Consider the following 12785-nt stretch of genomic DNA (forward strand, 5'->3'; position numbering starts at 1 on the left):
TATAATCTACGCTTTTTGAGAAATTTTGAGGCTACGGGGCCCGGTGGCGAAAATTCTTTAGACCCTAGGGATACATCTTAAGGTCATATAATGATGTTTTGAACCATATTTGACCATTATATGTTGCCATAAATGTCCGTGGTAGGCTTGAGGTCACGATATCGGTGCAAGTTTGGAACGCGTAAATTGACTGTTTAAAGGCATATTGGTTGGTTCCACCCACTCAATTGGACTCCCGGAGGGTATTAGGAACCATGGTAAATATCTCGGCAATTTTTTTTTCCGGGCGAAAAAAGGTCAAAAAATTCCAAAATTGAAGGTTATAATCCACGCTTTTTGAGGAATTTTGAGGTTACGGGGCGCGGTGGCGAAAAGTCTAGAGACCCTAGGGGATACATCTTAGGGTCATATAATGACGTTTGGAACCATATATGACCCTTATATGTTGTCATAAATGTCCGTAGTAGGCTTGAGGTCACGATATCGGTGCAAGTTTGGAACGGGTAAATTATACTACTTAAAGGCATATTGGATGGTTCCACCCACTCAATTGAACTCCCGATGGGTATTAGGAATGATGTGTGGCATTTATGCAACAATTTAGTGTTCTCTTTACGGGTTTTTCCCCACCCATTTGTAGCTTGTTTGCCCCCTTTTCTCTCCTTTTTGTTCCTCTTTTCTTTGTTTGCCTTTCTCCTTGTTTTCTTTGTTTTTGTTTTGTAGGAATCAAGACATTGGAAGAAGAGCAATTCACCCCAAACTCCCCTGTGTGCGGGCGCGCAACACTGTGAGAACCCGCGCAGGATGGCTCCATGAACAGAACACAAACAGAAGATTTGTGCGCCTTGTGCACGCTTAGTGTGCGGGCGCTCGACCTTGATGTGTGCGGGCGCGCAGCTCTGGGAGAACCCGCACAGAACAGCATCAGAAGCTGAATCAAAACAGAGTGTTGCGTGCGCCATGTGTGCGCCTTGTGTGCGCCTTGTGTGCGGGCGCACACTCCTCAAGCGCGGGCGCGCAGTGTTGCTGAGAGAAGGCGCGCATCCATGGGTTTCATTCTCCGTACCCACAGATCTGCGGGCGCGCAAGATCTGTGAGGGCGCGCACACAACTTCTGCGCGGGCGCGCACCGCTGAGCTGCAGTGTTTTTATTTCGTATTTTTTGTATCTTTTAAGGGACCTATATATATAGGTCGTAGGGAGTTTAGTGCATCATCTATCATTACTTAGAAACAATTTAACCCTAATCTAGTAAGAGAAACTTCATTAGTAGAGAGAGAAAGTGTGGATTTCCATTGATGAACTTGGATATTAAAGAAGGAGCTTGATTGAATCTTTGTAAATCTTCATCTTCAATTAATGAGCAATCTCTTACTCTCTTTCTTTACTTTTGTATTTAGTTTTATTTGCTTATTTTGATTTTTCCTTCATTGCTTATTAATCATGTTGATGCTTATTGATTTGATGATTGATATTGTTTTCAATATGATTTGTGAGTAGTCACTTAGCCAAGGGTGTGGGGATGGTGTAGTTGTTGATTGATTCATGCTTGTGATGTTGGGGTTCTGTTAATGGTGATTAAAGTCTTTGTATGTTTGATGTTATTTAATCTTCTTGCAAGTGCACATTGTTAGTTGATTAAAGGTGAATCTTTGCTAACAAGAAACGGAAGTTGACTTAGTTAAGGTTCATTGTTATCGATAGTTCTTTGATTGCACCTTCTAATATATGGTTCCAGTGTGGAAACATGGAGGCTATGTTAGGAGAATTCGATTAACCCCGGAAGGCGGTTAGATTGAGCTTTAATTCGATATTCTTGCATGCTTAGTTTACCATTGCTTTGCTTCCGTGTTATTGCATGATCAATTGGCAACTACATCTACCTACTTCCCTTGGTGCTTAGTTATATTGATTTTTAATCATTCTTAATCTCTAGTTTAATTTCTTAGCTTTTCACACTTCTCGTTCCGAGGTAGCTTAAGTATTAAGTAGTGAACGTGGTGTTTATGCATGTCTCCTTGTGGTTCGACCCCTATACTTGCCTTATACATGTATTAGGTCTGTTTAGGTATATAAATTATATTTGATCTAGGGATAGACTTTTGACGACACGTTTAATCCTTTGTCAAATTGGCGCCGTTGCCGGGGAGACGGCTTCCATTGCTTTTTCATTACTTTTCTTAAGACTATCTCATTCCTTGTTTGTTAGTATTTGTTACTTCTTGTTACTTGTCAGTGCTCACGTTCTCCTTAGCTTTGTTGTATGAACAGAGGATGAACTCGCTCAAGGTCTTTGATTCCCATTGATCCGGAGCTAGAAAGATCTTTGTCCTTACTTCGAAGAGAAGGGAGAGCGAGGAGTAGAAATTCTCACACCCCAACGAAAGAAGGAGTAAGAGAATTGGAAGATACTCCACCATCTTCACCCTAAAGTGAAGACTTAGATAGCCCTAATTCGCCATCAAGTCCGGAAATCAACCCCTTTTCAATCTTTAAGTCCGAAAGTGAAGAAGGTTCTAAAATGGGAGAGAATACACCTTTGAGTCGTCTTGGGGCTCCCGAAGCCTTTAGAGCCCAAAGTGGGATCCTAACCCCTACCACTCAAGCCAACAATTTCGAAATCAAGCCCAATTTGATTGCTTTAATAGAGAGGAAACAATTCTCGGGTGGAAAATTTGAGAGCCCTCATGAGCATTTGAAAGAATTTGAGAAGTATTGTGACACGATCAAAGCCAACGGAGTGACTCAAGAGTATATCCGCCTCAAGATGTTTCCATTTTCTTTAATTGGGAGAGGTCTAGAATGGCTAGAGGAGGTGCCCCCTAATTCTTTCACAACTTGTGACCAAGTGACTACGACTTTCTTGAGGAGATTTTATAACCATAGGAAGACCGCCGAGGCTCGATCATTAATTCAAGGTTTTCGCCAAAAGAGTGGTGAGACTCTAAGTGCGGCATGGGACCGGTACAAGGAGCTTCAACGTCAATGCCCACATCATGGGATACCCAAGTATCAACTCATCCACACTTTCTATGGAGGTCTCTCACCTCAAGGGAGAACAAGCCTAGATGCCGCCGCCGGCGGTCCAATCATGAACAAGGGAGAGGATGAAGTGGAATGCATCATAGAGGAGGCCGCAAAGCATTATGATGATTGGTACGAAGGAGAAAGGGAGGCCACTTCTAGCAAAGGTGTCTATGCATTGGAGCAAGCCAACGCAATCAACAACCTTTCTTCCCAAATCTCCAAGATGGCCAAGCAAATGGACGAAATGATGAAAGAAAGGTCCAACCCTCATGGTAATACCTCCCCTTCAACCAAGGGAGGCTATGGTATGGCCACTTCTTCCCCCTCTTCTTATAATAAAATGCCTCAAGGATGTATGTTTTGCTCAAATTGTGAAACCTATGATCATGATACCTCCCATTGTGTGTATGCTTGTGAAGTTCAACCCCCTCCCTATGAACATGATGATAATGTAGAAGATGTCAATGCTATGAATTTTGCTCCTAGAATGGAAAATGTAGGGAACTTGAGGCCAAACTCCAATCAAATGGGGAATTGGAATCAAGGTGGAAACCGTGGTTGGAACCAAAGTGGTGGTGGTTATGGTAACCAATACCATGGTGGGGGAGGCCCTTCCAATTTCAATGGAAGAGGCTACTCTAACCAAAGGGGGTATGGCTACCAAAACCAACAACCCAACTCCCGATACCATGACCATCAAAATCAATATTTTGGTGATCAAGTTAACATGGGAAACAATCGACAAAGCAATGTTCCCAACCAAGGCACCGGAGGCAATAGGGGCCAAAATGTTTCTAACTATGCCCAAACCAATAGGCCTCCGAGTTTCCATCAATCCCAACTTCCTCCACCTCAACAACCTCTTCAAATTGAGGCCCCTCCTAATGATCCCGTGATGGCTAAGCTAGATGCCATCATGAAAATGCATGAGGAGGAAAAGAAGAGAAATGAGGAGGATAAAAAGCGAGCCAATGCTCATATGAAAATGCTTGAAACCCAAATTACCCAACTTGCTTCCAATTCCTCTTCTTCTTCTTCTTCCTCTATCCCTAGTCAAGGAGTCAACCCAAAACCTCTGTATGCCGTGACAACAAGGAGTGGAAAGGTAGTAGGGAGTGACCCCTTAGTTGAGGAGGAACCTCGAAATGAAGTAGAGTTGGAGAGGGGGGATGAGAGAACCAAGGAACCTTCTAATGTTGAGAGGGAGAAGGATGTTGAGGTGTAAAAGGAAAAAGAGACTACCCCCTTGCCCCTAAATCTCCAACCTAGAGAGGAGAGGCTACCTTTTCCCCAAAGATTTGTGAGAGCTAAGCTTGATGCTCAATTTGGGAAGTTTTTGGATGTGATCAAGAATTTGCATGTTTCCCTTCCTTTTGTAGATGCTATGAAACAAATGCCCCATTACTCTATGTTTTTGAAAGATCTATTGAATGGGAGAAGGGAGTGTGAAACGGTGAGCTTGACCGCCAATTGTAGTGCAATCCTTTCCAACAAACTTCCCGCCAAGTTGAAGGATCCGGGTAGTTTTTCCATCCCTTGTTCTATTAATGGCATTGAGTTTGACAAAGCTTTGTGTGATTTAGGAGCAAGTGTGAGCCTCATGCCCTACTCCGTCTACCAAAAGCTTAGTGTAGGAACCCTTTCCCCCACTAACATCACTCTCCAACTAGCGGATCGGTCCATTAAATTTCCCATGGGTAAGGTTGAGGACATCCCCCTTAGGGTAGGAAAGTTCACATTCCCCGTGGATTTTTATGTGCTAGAAATGGATGAGGATGAAAGGATTCCTATTATCTTGGGTAGGCCGTTTTTAGCCACCTCTAGGGCCATCATTGATGTAAAGGAGGGCAAAATATCTTTGAAAATTGACAATGATTCAATTGAGTTTGATTTGAATAATGTCATGCAACAACCTTCCTCAAGTGGTGAATGCTTTATAGTAGATGTTCTAGATACCATGCTTAGTGAATTCTCTCGTTCCCATTTGCATGCTTCTAACGATCCCCTAGAAAGTGTATTGTTGAATGATTCTAAGCTAGGTGTTCACAAGGACGACATTCAATTCTATGAGGATTTGCTAGAGGAAAGCAAGAGCGAGTGCATGGATGAGAGCATGGAGGAGGAGGCTTTTCACACCCATGACCTCTTTCAAGTTGAGGAAAGAGAGGAGAGCACCAATGGTAAGGGAGCACCAAAGGTAGACTTGAAACCTCTACCTTTGGGCTTGAGGTATGAATTTCTTGGTTCTAATGAGTCTTTCCCCGTAATTGTTAATTCCAACCTAACGGAGGAGCAAACCTCCCTCTTGATCAATGTTTTGAAAAAACACAAGAAAGCTTTAGGCTATACCATTGATGACATCAAAGGTATAAGTCTTTCTTTATGCATGCACAAAATAGATCTAGAGGGAGATGCCAAACCCGTTAGGCAAAGGCAAAGGAAGCTTAACCCTTCCATGCAAGAGGTTGTGCGGAAGGAAGTGGCTAAGCTTCTTGATGCGGGAATTATATACCCAATTGCTCATAGTGATTGGGTATCTCCCGTGCAAGTTGTGCCTAAGAAAGGGGGAATGACGGTAGTGAAAAATGATCATGATCAACTAGTCCCCGCTAGGCTTGTAACCGGTTGGCGCATGTGCATTGACTATCGCCAACTCAACACAAACACTACTACAAATCCCTTAGTTTCTCGACGCTTTTGCCTCGACGCTGAGCATAAGGTGTCAGCATAAAATTTAAGGTTCCGTTTTTTTGTGACGCTTTTCTAAGACGAAATTGTGTCTGGTCGGTGAAAAGCGTCGATAAATCATATGCACGTGACTCAATAGCAGCCTGATAGATCAGATTAGAAGTTTATGAGTAATTTTAATAAAGCAGGGTTATAAAAAAATACGCAATAAAAAATTAAAACCTCTTGCTCCCACTCGCTGCCATAGATCTAGATCCCAAAACCTAACTTATGTGCTCCGTATCATCCATCATAATCTTCAGTTCTCAAACAATCTCATCTCTTAATGGCCCTTGAATTTTAGAGATTTTGCCTTTAAAATGTGGAAAATTATTCCTAGTTATTTTTCTCAATTCCCGGTAATGTTCTCATAAATTTCCTTGCTTTTATGCAAATTTATTGTTCAAATTAGGTTTTTATTTTGATTTATTGTGGTGAAATTGTCTTCAATTATTAGTTATTGTGTATATTCGGTCATTATTAGTATCAAATCAAAGGCTTGATTGATTAATTCAATTGTTGTGTTGGTGTCGCTTATTTTTCTATGTTCCGCACTGCCGCCACCCTCACCTCCCGCACTCGCACTCGCACCCGCACCAACATCATCGCCACCACATGTGCCGTAAGTCCTCTTACCTACTATCAATAGTTTCTACCGTGGTTAAGTGAAAATTGAGTTGTTTGTTAAAAAAAAAAGTGAAAATGGAGAATTACTTGCTAATTTATTTTACAATTGTTTCTGTTTTGGTTGATTTATAATGGAGGATTACTTGCTTTTATTTATTTTCGGTTTAGATGAATTGGTAATGGAGGTTTTCTTGAATTTAATTATTTTTGTCTTGGTTAATTGATAATGGAAGATGATTTTAGCTTCATTTATACTATAATAACTTAATGGTATAATTCTTAAGGTAAGTATGTATTACGGGTAACAATTTATGAATGGAGGGTTGTGATTATCTCAACTACAAGATTCGAATGCCGAAAATGGAGTTAGTATTAAGTTTGATTTTATGAGAAATACATTTTGGGTGTTTTGCTTCAATTTAGGGTTCTTATTGCTTAGCACTCATACACCCATATATCTGATTGTTCTTCTTCATCCCTTAATCTTTCGTTTCTGTCCTTAATATCTATGTTAAACTGAAAGATGCTCTTCGAATTCATCAAATCTGGAATTCTAAATTTTTTTAGGAAAGGCAAAACATCAGGTAACATACATTTAGAGCTTGTGTGAATGCTTGCTTGTGATGTGTGTGTGTGTGTGTGTGTGTGTGTGTGTGTGCCCTGATCCCCTGCTACTGCTTGTCCTGCTCCCCTGCTTGCTTATGATGTGTGTGTGTGTGTGTGCCCTGCTACTGCTTGTCCTGCTCCCCTGCTGCTTTTATACTGCTTGTCCTGCTCCCCTGCTGCTTTTATAATAGCACAAATATGTTGTTGCGTGACTTGTGAGTTATGTATTGGATATCAAATTTCTGATATTGGATATTGATTCTCAAACTTTGGTGATGAGTAATGGAATTAATAAGGTGTTCAATTGATAATAGATTCTCAAACTTTGGTGATGAGTAATGGAAGTGAAGTAAAGGGTACCCGTTTTGCCTCTGAACCAGTGCCTTTTACGGCAAAAAATAAAATAAGTTTTGCATTTTTTCCATTAAATTAATACAAAGACTTGCACATATAAAAACTCAGATATTTCCATTAATAAATAGCTATAATGTTTTACACTTTAATAAAACATGCAAGGAAAAAAAAATTATAATGGGAGCATAACCACAATAGCAGGGGCATAGCAACATCAGCATCAGGAGGATACATCAGCAGGAGCAGAGCAAAATGAGCATCAAGAGCAGACATCAGCAGCAGCGGAACAAAAACATAGTGCAGCAACAACAACAACAGCAGCAGCAGCAGCAAAGTGCAACACCAGCCACGAGCAACTACAGCCACACGTACATTCACTATAATAGCAACACAAACCGGATTAATATTTACAGCAGCACATACATTCACTAAAATAGCTATACAAACAACTAATTTGAGCCATGTAACACATAGAATCGCAGGGTTCGAGTCAGCAACAGAGGATGTATTAGAGTAGTTGCATTTCAAAAAAAAAAAAAAAAAAAAAGAATTCAGAAAAATGATCTAACACAACCTGCTAGAATGGCTGCAAATTCTGGTTATTGTTTTGTTGTTTGTAATTTTTAGCATGCTGTGATATCTTCTGTGTTGTTCTGTTCTGGTTATTGTGTTCTGTCTTTGGCCATTGTGCTCGGGTTTGGTACAAGTTGATTTAAGGACATTCATCGTGGTCAGACTTTGTTAAATCAATTTATTTATCGTGTGTGTGTGTAGTGCTGTATGTCTTCACTGTTGAGTGTTATCATGGTGTTGTAAGAAAATCCTTTTATCTCTGCTTGCTTTTCTGCCCTTGTGTAGAGCTTCTTATAGCTTTGATTTTTCTCAGAAAATTTCATGAAAAATGCATAGACAAAGGTGGACTAAGTTGGTGACTCCTATAATGTGTACCTTCGTTTATTTTCGAAGAAGGGATGCTTTGTCTCACAGCTATATATTCACATTAGCGATATGTTGCAGTATTGCCTTATTGCATTATTGCCTTTGATAATGCTTTACATTCAACCCCACAAATAACCTAACAAATAACCTTACATTCAACTATGATGCATTGATGTTTGTTGTTCTTAAGTGTTGTTGCTGTTTGCTTTTAGCTATCATAAATTTGACTCTGAGCTTTATTATGGCTGAAGTTTGGGGATAAAATGAGCTTTATTATTATTGTTGTTTGTTAGAGTTGTTACCTCCCCCATTTTGAATTTGTTATGTGATTGTTGAGGTCTGATGATTTTACTTGCTCTAATTTTTACAAAAAAAAAAAAAAAAAATACAAAATTTCTCATAAAAAATGGATGAATAAATAAGAAAAGTAAAATGAAAGTGAGATTAATTAATTCAAACAAAGCTGATGTACATATATCTAAGCTATATGAAGTATGAACTGATTGTGATCAAGTTATTCATATGTGTAATGGTGGTTGCTTTGGTAAAAAATGATTTAGACTAATTTATACTTTGTATTTTTTTTTTTTTTTTTTTTTGAAGATTGGAAAAGGCAATGTAGGTGCAACAAAAGAATAGGCCGGGACACTTGAGCATCAACAAGCTACTATATCGATCAATGTGGCCATCATCTATCTATTTTGGTTTTTAGTCTTATATTAGTGATGTATTTATTTAGGGACAAGCTTCATACTATAATATGAGACCATTTTTTTTTTAATGATTGTACTGTGTTGATGTTTTCTTTTCTAAATTTGGTAATTAGCTACGTACTCTTTTTATTGTTGATTAGTTAGTGTTTTTTTTTTAATCTAGTTATATAGAATTTTTGTTTATTTTTATTTTAATGTTATTAATTAATTTAATTTATGATAAATTTAAATAATTATAATATATGTATGATGATAATAATTTGATAAAAGAAAAAAAAAAGCTTAAAAAATAAATCTAGACGCTTTTTAATGTCTACATAATTGCACATTTTCAAATTTCAAAGACTTTCCCGCCATACCATAGGCCGACATGAATAAACGCAAGACAACAAAAAGCGTCGCTAAATTTGATTATGTGGACAGTAAAAAGCGTCGCTAAAAAACTACATACATTTGGGATAATGCGCGAAATACGTAATTTTCGACGCTTCGTATAGTGTCCTCGAAAAATTTTCGACTCATGGATTTGCGACGCTTTTTTGCAGCGTCGAGAAATAATTTTTCGACGCTTTTTAGCGTCGAAAAAAGGCCTAAAAAGCGTCCAAAAAACACGCTTTTTGTAGTAGTGAAATACATGCAAAGATCATTTTCCATTACCGTTCATTGATCAAATGTTGGAGAGGCTTACAAAGCATTCCATCTATTGTTTTCTTGATGGTTATTCGGGATTTTTCCAAATCCCGATTGACCCCAAGGATCAAGAGAAGACGACTTTCACTTGTCCCTACGGTACTTATGCGTATCGTAGGATGCCTTTTGGGCTTTGTAATGCTCCCGCAACATTCCAACGTTGTATGATGTCCATTTTTAGTGATATGAATGAGGATGAGATAGTTGGAGGGGCCACCTATGAAGATTGTCTGTCTAATTTATCTCGTTGCTTAGAAAGATGTGAGAGGGCTAACCTCGTGTTAAATTGGGAAAAATGCCATTTTATGGTAGAAAGTGGGATTGTTCTTGGGCACAAAATTTCCAATGCCGGCATTGAGGTTGATAGAGCCAAGGTAGAGGTCATTGAGAAACTTCCTCCCCCCACCAACGTAAGGGAAGTGAGGTCTTTTCTTGGCCATGCCGGGTTCTATCGGCGTTTAATAAAAGACATTTCTTGATTGCAAAGCCTCTCACATCCCTATTGCAACAAGATAAAGAGTTTATATTTGATGATGCTTGTCAAGAGTCTTTTTGTAGGTTGAAAGAGGCCCTTTGCACCGCCCCTATTGTCCAAGGCCCGGATTGGTCTCTTCCATTTGAGCTCATGTGCAATGCAAGTGACGAGGCTATTGGTTCGGTTCTTGGGCAACGAAAGGATGGGAAGCTTCATGTCATACATTATTTGTGCAAAACTCTCAACGACGCCCAACGAAACTACACAACCACCTAGAAGGAATTCTTAGCGGTTATTCACTCATTTGAGACGTTTAGAACCTACCTCATTGGTTCTAGGACAATTGTGTACACCGACCATTCGACTCTCAAATATTTGATAGGGAAGAAGGAAGGTAAACCAAGGTTGTTGAGATGGGTTTTAGTTCTCCAAGACTTTGATTATGAAATGAGAGATAAAAAGGGAGCCGAGAATGTGGTGGCGGATCACCTTTCAAGGTTGGGCGGTGCAAGGTTCAAGGATGATAGTTTTCCAATAGAGGATGCTCTAAGGGATGATGTGCTATACGTTCTTGAGGAGAAGTCGGCTCCATGGTATGCGGATATTGTGAATTACTTGGCTTGTGGTGCCATACCTCCGGATTTCACTTCAAAACAACGTCGAAAGCTCAAGCACGAGGCAAAGAGATATATTTGGGATGAACCGATTTTGTTGAAGAGAGGGGTTGATGGGTTGTTGAGGAGATGCGTTCCCGACGATGAGTTTCAAAGTGTTCTCCACATGTGCCACTCCTCTCCTTGTGGTGGGCATATGAGTGCTCAAAAACCGCCTCAAAAGTTCTCTAATCAATGATCTTTTGGCCTTCCTTATTCAAGGACTCTTGGATATTTGTCAAGACCTGCGATAGATGTCAAAGGGTGGGGAATATTTCGAGAAGGGATGAAATGCCACAAAACCCCATCCTTGAGCTTGAAGTTTTCGATGTGTGGGCGATATATTTCATGGGGCCTTTTATCTCCTACAATGGGAACAAATATATTTTGGTTGCCGTTGACTACGTGTCCAAATGGGCGGAGGCCGTAGCTTCTCCGACAAATGACTCAAAAGTGGTGGTCAACCTCTTCAAGAAAGTGATTTTCCCAAGATTCGGTGTTCCGAGGGCGATTATTAGTGATGGGGGGTCACATTTCAAACACCACACCTTCGTGCGACTACTTGAGAAATATGGGGTATCTCACAAGCGGGGGCTTGCTTATCACCCCCCAAACAAGTGGTCAAGCGGAGGTCACAAATAGAGAGCTCAAAGTGATCTTGGAGAAAACAGTTGCCAGAACGAGGAAGGATTGGTCCTCTAAGCTCATTGATTCTCTATGGGCTTATAGGACCGCTTTCAAGACGCTAATTGGGACCACTCCTTACAAGCTTGTATATGGGAAGAATTGTGATTTGCCCGTGGAGATGGAGCATCGTGCTCATTGGGCGATCAAGCAAATCAACTTTGATCTCCATAGTGCGGGGGAGCAAAGGCTTTTAGAGTTGCATGAGCTAGAGGAATTGAGGTTGAGTGCCTATGAGAATGCAAGTATGTATAAGGAAAGATCAAAAGTGTGGCACGACGCTCAAATCATCAAGAAAGATTTTGTCAAAGGGCAAAAGGTGCTCCTCTTCAATTCAAGGATGAAACTCTTCCCGGGCAAGCTCCGATCAAGATAGAGTGGGCCGTACATTGTTACGGAGGTGTTTCCATATGGTGCTTATGAAATTTTCCAAGATGGCCACTCCCCCTTCAAAGTCAACGGCCACCGCCTCAAGCCTTATTTTGAAGGATTTACAAGTGATGAACCAATTTCAGTTACTCTAATTGATGTGCATCGTCAATTCCACCCTCCTTAATCATCTCGAAGAACGTCGAGCTAACGACGCTAACCAAAAGCGCTTCCGGGAGGCAACCCGAGTTTCTAACCCTCTTCTATTTTCTTCTCTTCATGTTACTTTCATTTTTCAATTTACAACTTTGGATTATTGGGATTTGTGAGTTTTGATTATATTTGAGTCTTTGATAAACAGTGCATCTAGCATGATAAAGGACTATTTTTGCAGGCCGTTTGGTGTTATATTTGGAGCTAAGTTGAGGTTTGGAGACTTGGAAGTGAGTGAGGAGCAATGCACAAGAGGATTTGATGAAGACCCTGTGCGCGGGCGCGCAGGCCTGGGAGAACCCGCGCACATGGATGCTCAAATTTCCAGATTCTGGCATAAACTTTTGCGCGACATCTGCGCGGGCGTGCAGATAAAGGTTGTGCGGGCGCGCAGGCCTGGGAGAACCCGCGCAGATCGAAGACAAATTTCCAGATTCTGGCAGAAAGTTTTGCGCAACGTGTGTGCGCCATCTGCGCGGGCGCGCAGTACAATTGCGCGGGCGCGCAGTATAACTGCGCGGGCGCGCAGTATAACTGCGCGGGCGCGCAGATCTGGGTTTATCGGGGCTTAAGTCCTCCTTTTCTCCGTTTATTTCATCACTTTCTCACCATCCCTCACGAATTCTCACTCTCTCTCCTCAAGAACTCAAGCCCTAATTTCCCAAATTCCCTCTAATCTCACTTAATTCCTCGAAATGTCAACAAATC

The 12785-nt window shown here is 40.7% G+C and overlaps 1 long non-coding RNA gene and 1 other non-coding gene across 2 annotated transcripts; one reads left to right on the plus strand and one right to left on the minus strand.

Moving 5' to 3' along the window:
* Positions 1-2897: 2897 nt before the first annotated feature.
* Positions 2898-3003, minus strand: LOC145609798 (small nucleolar RNA R71). The gene has a single exon (XR_014106089.1). It is a non-coding gene; the product is annotated as a small nucleolar RNA R71 (small nucleolar RNA).
* Positions 3004-6265: 3262 nt separating this feature from the next.
* LOC145609323 (uncharacterized) lies at positions 6266-9094 on the plus strand. The gene is made up of 2 exons (XR_014106007.1): positions 6266-6376; positions 8884-9094. It is a non-coding gene; the product is annotated as an uncharacterized LOC145609323 (long non-coding RNA).
* The last annotated feature ends 3691 nt before the right edge of the window (positions 9095-12785 follow it).

The sequence above is a fragment of the Chenopodium album genome, chromosome 23 (assembly GCF_948465745.1).
Source record: "Chenopodium album chromosome 23, dcCheAlbu1.1, whole genome shotgun sequence".
In the NCBI taxonomy this organism is placed as follows: Eukaryota; Viridiplantae; Streptophyta; class Magnoliopsida; order Caryophyllales; family Amaranthaceae; genus Chenopodium; species Chenopodium album.